This window comes from Dendrobium catenatum, unplaced genomic scaffold, assembly GCF_001605985.2.
Source record: "Dendrobium catenatum unplaced genomic scaffold, ASM160598v2 fragScaff_scaffold_1086, whole genome shotgun sequence".
In the NCBI taxonomy this organism is placed as follows: Eukaryota; Viridiplantae; Streptophyta; class Magnoliopsida; order Asparagales; family Orchidaceae; genus Dendrobium; species Dendrobium catenatum.
In genome coordinates, this window is record NW_021319548.1 from 240,292 (window position 1) to 250,949 (window position 10,658).

A 10,658-nucleotide genomic window follows, 5' to 3' on the forward strand; every position below is an offset into this window, starting at 1 on the left:
TACGTAGTGTTCCATCATTCTTCTTCACAAATAGAATAGGTGCTCCCCAAGGAGAAACACTAGGACGGACAAATCTTCTATCCACTAACTCCTGGAGCTGAACTTTCAACTCTGAAAATTCCTTCGGTGCCATCCTGTACGGAGTCTTAGATATCGGAGCCGTACCCGGAAAAACATCAATACAAAACTCAACATCTCTATCCGGAGGCAAACCAACCAACTCCTCAGGAAAGACATCTGAAAACTCTCGTACAACCAGGATATCAGAAACAGAACTCACATCTATATTCAAATCCCATACTGATGCCAAAAACACCTAACAACCCTTCTTCCATAATCTTCTGACTTCTAACACAGAAATCGGACAAAATAAAATTCCTCTTAACCCTTGAAATATACATCTTTCACCATCCAAAAGCAAACTCACTTGTTTCTTCAAACAGTCAATCTGAGCCTCATACAGACTCAGTCAATCCATGCCAAAAATCACATCATACGAAAAAATCGGCAACAAAATCAAACACGATTTCCACTTCTACCCAGATATATCAATATCACAAAAATAAAACTTCTGGGCAATCAAATTATTCCCAGCCGACAAAAGAACAGAAAGAGAAACCGGTAATGTCACAGAATCTAGATGCAAAGCATCAAAACAACACTCGGACAAAAATGAGTGACTGACTCCATAATCAAACAAAACACGACAGGGGTGTTCAGAAATAAAAATTGTACCTATCACCACATCCGGAGCATCTCGTGCCTCTTGCTAATTCAAACTGTATATATGTGTCTGAACTGGAGCTGGAGCTACAGAACTACCAGACTTCCTCTGATCACCATTAGGTGGTCTCCTCACCACAGAACCTGATCCACCAGCTCTACCAGAGGATCCCTCAGAAACAGTACGTGGAGGAACTATCATCGACCTTCCTGCTGGTCTAACAAAACTATCAGATCTGGACTCAGATCGTCGATCAAATCCAGCCTGTAGACACTCAGCAATCTGATGTCTTGGCTGACCATATCTGAAATACTGACCATTCATCCTACAGCACTGGTCAAAATGTCTTCGTCCACAAGTCTGGCACACAGGTGCCCCACTGACTAATTCAGAACTAGTAGTACTGTCACTACCAGAAACTGTAGTGGATCCTGACTGCCCACTCCTCCTGGAGTCTCCAGAAACAAATCTCTTCTTTCCAAAAAAACTACTGCCAGAAACATCACCACTAAACCTCTTTCTACTAGCAGTCCACCACTGCTGAATAGCCATCATATCATTCTCTATCAATCGAGCTCTCTCAATAAGCTCAGAGAAATCAAAAATATGAAATGGTACCAGGGGCTGCCTCAGACTATCTCATAATCCCCTCAAAAATCTGTAGCACTTCTCAGCAGAAGTACTCACCAGCTGAGGAGCATATCATGCCAGAGCAGTAAACTCTGCCTCGTACTGCATAACTGTTCTGCTCCCCTGAACCAACCTCAAAAAAGTCTCCTGTATTTGCTGTCTTGCAGAAGGAGGTACAAACCACGATAGAAAATTCTTCCCATGTAATTAGAGAATTCAATTTACCTTGGAACTTTTCCTCCTAGTGGTCCATCCACCAGCGTTCAGCTTCACCATCTAACAGAAAAATAGCTAACAATACTTTCTTGTCTAGCGGACATTGCATTCCGTCAAAAGTTTTTTCCAACCTTCTTAACCAATCCTCAGCTGCTCTAGGCTCAACAGTGCCCTCATACCTCGGAGGTTTCAATCTCAAAAACATCTGCATATGTCTATCAACATCTTCAGATCGAACAATAGATGCCCTATTCTGAGTCTCGCTCATCATCTGAGCAACCAGCGTAGCAAACTAAGAAACTGTATCAGAATCAACTACTGGGGCAGTACTGTTCATAGGAGCTGCTTGACTAGCACTCTGCCCATCAATCATACCTGGGTTTGATAGATTTATAATCACACATAAAACTATACACAAAAATAACAAAATAAAAATCCAGACAACTAGAACTACCCCCGACAGACTTACAGATCAATTCCTACAGCTCTGTCTTACAATCCAAATTCCAAAACCATTGCTCTGATACCACTTAAATATTTGTCACGACCCAACCCGACCGGAATGAATCCCTTCACGTCGGGCCTCGACAAATGTTGATGATCCAGGATCTAGTTTTGGAATTTGCTTCAGAACTTTCTTCCGAATATTCAAACAAACAGAAACATAGAGTTTGTATAAACTTCAAATACATATAAAGAAATGCATCCACTACTTTCTTCCTTCTTTCATCAAAATAATCATATACAATACAGTGCATTGCTACAGACAGAAAGAACAGAACAGAAAAGCCATGACTGTATAAAAATCAAAAGTACAAAATACGTAATCACTGATCAGACACAGAACTGTTAATACAATACTTCCTTCCCTTTCCTAGAACCTGAAAACCACGCAAAAAACAAGGATGAGCTAACAGCTCAGCAAGACTACACTCACTAATCAAAATCTTCAGAAATTTTCATCAGAAAATACATCAGAAGCAGTTATTCGAATAGCCGTACAGAAATCGTATAATAGACTGAACAAATACTTGATCAAATAGAAATCAAATCACAAATACATGAATTCAAATCAGAGTGCAGAATGTATCTTATAAAACTTATAAAACTTTCAAATCACATAACGGATCGGATCGTACAAATCAGAATTCAAATCAGATAAAATCATATTTTAGATATCACAATTCACATATCACATATATCCCTGACCCTGATAGAATCTCGACGGATTTTGGCCCCTTATGCCTCCCTTCCCTAACACTGACAGAATCTCAGATTCTGACCCCTTATGTCTCCCTTTGTGCTTATAGCACCATAACAGAACAGATATACAAAATTTTCATAACAGAACTTATTTTCAAATTTCTCAGATTTCTCTGACACAGACAGAATCTCAAAGGATTCTGGCCCCTTATAGCTTCCTTCTGATATCACAACACATCAAAACATTCAATTCAGAAAATCAGATTACGTTAGAAAATCGTCAGCAGCATAACGACAGTATACGGAATTTACACAGAATACACAGATTCAGAAATTCACCAAATTATCACAGATAATACACAACATCATTATAAGACTTTTATTATACTAGAATAACATTTTTCAACATCCTTATAATTCGTTATTCGGTTAAAACACCATAGAATTCAAAATACACGGAGAAAATCTTCTAGAAAATACTCAAAACGTGCAAAAATATTATCTCAGAGACATACCAAAAGTTACGCGATAAAAAGTTTATCAGTGCAAAACGAAACAAATTATTCGCTAACGGAAACAAAATTTGGAACAGAAAAATCATCAAAATCCTCGTTTCTAAAAATTGAGAAAGGCGAAATGTGCCTTACCTCAAGTCGGTCAACTTTCTCAACTGCAGCTACGGACGGAAACGGACAGAAGTCGCCCAAAAATCACTTTTTCCTTCTATTTTCTCTCTCCTGCCCTTTTCTCTCTCTTCAAAATAACTCATTTACATATATATCCAACCAGATCGTCCCGAATGATCCAAAATCATTCCGGGATGATTTGCCCTCTGGACGAATTTTGTTCAGACGAAATAGTTATCGTACTTGGACGAGTTGCTCTCTGGAAAAATTTCGTACGGACAAACCTCATTTCGTCCTGGGACGAACCTTCCAGCCAGAATTTTCTTCACAACTTGTACCGATCGTCCCAGGATGATCCAACTTCGTCCTAGACGATCCTGGAAGGAAAATGGCTTCCACACTAGGCTTCTAATATGTTTCGAGAGGGGGGGGTCTCTTATTGTGATGCCCCAAGATCTAACTTGGAAATAATGTCAATCAATTTTCCAAACAATTTACCAGAGTTATCTGAGAAAAAATCCAAATCATAGAGGAACAGTAAGGGAACGAGGTCTCACACTTATTTGGTTGGGAAGTAGAAGATATAGGTCCAGGTCTATAGTATACCTCTAGGTAGAACAAGAGGATGAGTTTGAATATTTGGCTCCAGATGAAGCCTTTTTAAGACAAGCATAATGAAAAGCATCCTCAAGGATCTTAGGGTCTTGTAACTCAACCTCATAGTGGATCTCACTCCTAAAACCAATAAAAAACTTGTTGTGTAACTACCATTCCAAGTTTGTATAGTTGGTCCTGGGTACTAAATCTTCAATTATGTACGTTCATATGTTCTACCACTTCCATATTACCTTGACTAAGAGTCTACAATTTTTCATGTAGTTTATGTCATAGTTTCTAGAATAGTGCTTAACCCTTGGCATTTTCTTCATCTCTATCCAAGTAAGATTGTGTCGTCTAAACATTTCTTCTTTAATTAAAATATTGGTCTAATAGATTTTTGCATGACCTCTACATTTCATTTAGAAAGGTGGTTCTTTGATAGTCATCCATTTGGGGTCACAAACTCAATCATATGTATGAACATTTACATTCAATTAAGGCTTCATGATTCCTATGTTGATCATTCTTATGGAGATTCCAAAAATAATGTTTTCAAGATTGAATATGCTCCCTTTTTTTTTAGATATATTGAATATGCTCCCTATGTTTTCAAAGTACTCTTATTCTGCAGTTTAATTTTAATTTTCAACCGAATGAGGTGTTTGAACCCTAACACTCAAATTTTGAACTTGAGTGGTTAAGTTCAAAATGAACTATTGAATTTTATTAAACTTTTTATGGTATGGACTTAAGTAAGATGTTTGTAATTTGTATTAAATATAAAATGCTTGTTGATTTAAATAAAATTCAAGCAAATGATTTTGAAAAATTATTTTTAAGCTTTTGACATTTGCAAATCACAATTAGAAGTAAACTAACACAAAATAACTAAATTAGAATTAGGATAAAACACTAAATTGCCCGAGGTATGTTTCCTAGATTAATAGGAACCAAGAGGATATATTATATGATTCAGAGGACCACCCCCTTAATGATTTGAATGCTCTAAAGTTAATTATGATCGACGAGCTTAAGGTTGATGACTATATCGACATATGTGGAGGCAACTAATTGATATATAAAAAAAGAGCAATTTATTCGATTATTTAGCTAGAGCAATTTATTCGGCCCTTCAAAAAAAAAAAAAAAAAACTCATTTGTTGCTATACTCAAATTGCTATTAGTATCATCTAAATTCTAGGAGGCTTGTACACTCATTTATTGCTTATCCAAGAACTGAGCCATTCACTAATAAGATGTTTGCATATGTCGCCACTACACTACTTACCATTTTATCACAAGGAATGATCTTTGTAAATACAATGGAGAGATATCAAGATCTGTAATTCTATAGCACTTAATGAGATACAAGAAAACCTATCAATATGTACATCAAAAATTAAATGCAATTGACCTCTCCAAAATATAAAATAGAAGTTGTTTTTTTTTTTTTTTGGAGGAGGAAACACTGTCCAAAGGTCAGTTAAAACTTCGGTCGACCTGAGCAACACACACCAATTTACCCAAGCCGACGATTAAGGCTGGCATTACCGTCGAAAGGATTCGAACCCGGTACCCGGTCTTTGCCCAGCCGGTTCTCCACCACATGGACTAAGCAGTGGTTTATTAATTACATTACTGAAGTCTTATGCCACCCACTATTCCACGATGGACAAAACTGAATACAAAAGAAACCGTCATAAATTGCAAAAGAAGAAGAAAATTGAAGTATTTTTGGGGACGCTCACTTACGGCAAATTATTGCATCCGGTCACCGGATGCGGAGAATAGGTTCGGACATCCAATAAAAATTTGTCACGTCACCTGCGCTTTTGACTTGCGATTTAGTTGCGCTTTGACTGCACTTTACCTGCGCTTTTGACACGCTTAATTTAAAATAATATTTTATTAATATCCGGACCTATCTCCGCGCCCGGTGACCGGATGCAATAATTTGCCCTCACTTACAATCAGTTTTGAAGCAAAGAGATTTCTTGTTCGTCTCCGGCTTTTGTTCGCAAGCCCGACCGTCAATTCGGCCTCCTCTCCGAAAGCTTGACTCCGACGCCGGAGCTAACGTCGGCTTCCTTCAATCTTGCGTAACCAGACTGCACGCCAGACAGTCCGTGCGAGAGCACCAACCTCCGCCGACGCCCGTGCTAGACCCGCCGCCGCCGGTCTTCCACACACAAGCGATCTTCTCAGGCAAGAAAAGCGGCATGCACGTCCGCCTGAATTTTCTGATTTTCTGTGCTCGTGTTTGATATAAACCTCTCAGACTGTTATTTTGCTTCTATACCCGTGAGATTGTGAGAAAGTTCTCCTCCTTATTCCAGCAAATACTGTGGGCTATTTGCCCATAAGAAATTGATTCAAATAATAAGTCTAAACTTGCAGTAAAGCCTTGTTTCTCTAACTTGACATGACATTTTAAAATATAAAATTAAATATACTGCTATTTTGTTCTATTAAGATAAATATTAAAATGAATAAATTGAACATCAGTTGGAAGTTACAAGCCATTCAATTGAAAGAAGTCCCGGGATTTATACGGTCCTCCAAAGTCCTCAGTCGTGAATCTGATCCGGTCGAGTGGATTGAACACTGGACGACAATTTTTGTCAATCCAAAAGGGCAAGTGTCCTATCATCACCTAACCTCGCATGGAGGGGAAGTCGGGAGATTGCCGAAATTTCCTTTAAAATTTTGTACTTGGACAAATTAGAGAGTATTCAATTGAAACCCATCATTAACTAATTAAATCACTAATCAATCATTTGAAGAAGCTAACTAAGCAAAATTAAATGATTGATTAATTGGATAACTCAATTAAATAAATAATTAAAGCTCCATTTTAAATAAAAAAATAAATCAATTTAAATAATTAATCTGACTAAACATTAAAGTATAAATAAATATAAAATCAAACTTTAATCAAAGAATAGTTAATAAAAGATATGAATAAGATCTAAATTCATCAATTTTTAATTGAGATTAAAATCGAGTTAGCTGAACAGAACTAAAATAAAACTTTCAAATTAAATATCATTTAATTAAAACTCCAAATGATTGAACTAAACCAATTTAATATTAATAATTGATTAACTTAAACCCGTGAATTGAATTTAAACTAAAAAAAGAAGAAGAAGAGAGCTTTAATCAATTAAATTGAAACTTTAATTTAACTGATCAAATTAAATAATTCCAAATTAAAATCATTTAATTAGTAAACCTAATTAACCAATTGAATAACTAATTTATTTAGATAATTTCAAAATACAATTTAAATTTTAACCTAAATTAAAATCAACCAAACATTAATTTGAAGCTTAAACTCAATTAAGACTTAAAGTTAATTAAATAACACTTAAATAAATAACATTCAACTCAATTAAATTAATGAGCAATTAAATTTAATAAATCATATGAATAAAATAACTTTAAAATAACATCAATTTGAGCAAATCAATTTATATTTCATATAATTTTAAATTACGTTTTAAAAAATTTTAAACTAAATTTTGAACAAATTAAATTTTAATTAAAATTCAACATTTTAATTAATCAACATAATTAATTAATGTAATCAATTAAATCAAAATAAAACATAAAACAAAAGAGCATCAAATCAATGTTTTTTAATTATCCAATCAACCTAAATATAAAATACTAAGCATCTCTCTAACAACTTTCTGAGCAAGAATAATGAGCCCTACAAACAACTCAACAAAGAATTCTAAAACTCTCAAAACAAAACTCAAACTTCCTCAGACCCTCAACAGTAGCTCTTACTATTACCTGTAAGCTCCCTGAACTGCTGCAAGTACCACGTACCTACAAACAAGCAGACAAAAGTCAGCACAATTATAAAACAAACACTAATTCTCACACACACATGCAATTATAATTCCACATAAAGTTTTCACACACATAATTAAGCAAAAAATATAAATAAAATTTTCTAGCTTGGAGTCTTCAACTTGCTCTTAGTGATAGGCCAAATGCCAATAGGTGTGGTGGACTTATAAAAGTACATTACACATATTGGTGTTAATCGAAACAATATGATCACCTAGGCTAGTATAAATCTTAGGGACTCTACCTAAGCCTAATAGTCCAATGTTGGTATATTGAATCAATTGTGGCACAATTACATATGATCTACATGGAATTTGTCACAATTTATAGGCTAGCAAAGGTCTCATTTAATTTCGTGACTTAGCTTATGGCTATGATAAACTAATTTCATTCTTACTTTAAGCTGCATACTCTTTTTTCTTTTTTTCTTTTTTTGGATTTTAAAGTTTTTCTTAACAATAATTACAGTTTTTTTATTTCAATTATGAAATTTCTATTAATTTTTTTTTGCAAAAAATTCATGTTGTTCTAATAATTTCATATGAATTAATGCAAGATTTGATATTTATCAGAGGATCATTAGTTTTAAGAAGCATATGGTGCTTCACCCTCTTTAACGCTTAATAGGAAGTGTCTTTACCCAACTGACAATCATAAAAACTTCATCAAAACTCACAGAAACTAGTGGAGTCTAAGGCTTCATTTGGGACGGCTTTTTTACTGCTTTTTAAAACAGAGTTTTAGTACAATTTTTTTTATTTTTGTACTAAAACTCCGTTTTAGAAAGCAATAAAAAAGCCGTCCCAAACGAAGCCTAAATAAGACTTATTTGAGCAAGCTAGGTATTATTCAGCTTTTCCTTTTAAATAAATGAGTCTGAATTTTATAATTTTAGGTTTTGCAATCCATCAAGCCAAATAAAAATTAACTCATGAAAACAAAAAATTCTCAAAATTGTATCTAGAAAATTTGTTCATGGCCAATTTAGTCACACGGCATCAAGTTGTTTTAATTTAACTCCATTGACTATACAAAATTAATCCAAAATAGCACCTCATGTTATAATTATGATATAAAATTAATTGATTTAGTTTTAAAATGATCATTTTGGATCAATTTTGTATTGTCAAAGAACTAAATTGAAGCAACATTATACTCTGAAACTAAACTGATCATATACGAATACTTTGGATATTATTTTCAAATTTAGCCCCTCGTGACCATAAATCTACTTAGAAGGCACATTTAAATATAAAATATGCATTTCCTTGTATGCGTGTGTAAATATATATAGGGTATTTGGTTGTCTGAAAAAAGAATAGTGTAAAAAGATACCTCTAGAAGAAAGAGTTTTTATTTGAGGAGATTTAAATGGACATGTTGGTAGAGAGGTGGATGATTTTAAAAGTATTCATTGGGGCTATGATTTTGGAACAACAAATGAAGGTGGCAAGACCATATTAGATTTTTGTTTAGCTTATGATTTTTCAATTGCTAATACCTTATTTAAGAAAATGAATGAGCATCTCATCACTTATAAAAATAAATATAGTACAACCCAGATTGATTATTTCCTTATAAGAAAATTAGATCGTTTAGATTGCAAATATTGTAAAGTTATTCCGGGTGAAAATTTATGTACCCAACATCTTATTAATTTTGGACTTTAAGATAAAGGTGCAGATAATAAAAAATAAAGTAAAACGATATTATAGGATTAAATGGGAGCATTTAAAGAATATTAACAAAAATATTTTTGAGAGTAAGATTTTAGATCTTAAGATTTTATCTGTGCATGAGGATGCTAATGTTATGTGGGAAAAAGTAGCTATTGATATTAAGAATATTACAAAAGATGTGTTTAAAGTATCAAAGGGAAAAACTCTTAATAGTAAAAATAATTTGTGGTGGAATCCAAATGTGCAAGACAAGATTAAGAATAAGAAGATTTGTTATAAAAATTGGTTTAATTTTAAAAATTATAATAATTGGGAAAGATATAAAGAGGCTTGTAAGGAATCTAAGAAAGTAATATGCGTTACAAATACCTTAGCTTTTAGTGATTTATATAATAATTTAGATACTAAGGAGGGAGATAGACATATGTATAAGTTAGTCAAACAAAGAGATAGGAGTAGTTAAGGATTTAGTTCAAGTGAAGTGTATTAAGGATGAAGATCAAAAAATACTTTTCTTAGAAGATGATATTCAACAAAGGTGTATGAGATATTTTGCTGAACTTTTTAATGAAAATTGTAAAAATAAAGTTGATTATAGTAACCTTAGCACCCTAAATGAAAATAAAGATGTTTGTCTTTATCGGCGTATTAGTAAAATCGAAGTTAGAGAGGCTTAAAAGAAAATGAAGGATGAAAAAGCTGTTGAACCTGGTGATATTCCAATAAAGGTGTGGATATGCTTAGGAGATGAAGGAATTTATTGGCTTACTAAACTTTTTAATACTATTTTAAAGACTAAAAAGATGCCAGATGAATAGAGAAAGACTGTGTTAATTCCTATTTTTAAGAATAAAGGTGATGCACAAGATTGTGCGAATTATAGAGGAATTAAGTTAATGTGTCATACTTTAAATTATGGGAGCGAGTTATGGAGCATAGGTTGCGGCGTGATACTAATGTTTCTCAAAATCAATTTGGATTCATGACAGGTAGGTCGATTATGGAAGCCATACTTTATTAAGATGTTTGATAGAGAAATATAGAGAAAATAAGGAAGATCTACATATGATTTTTATTGATTTAGAAAAAAGCATATGATAAAGTTCCAAGAGAAGTGATATG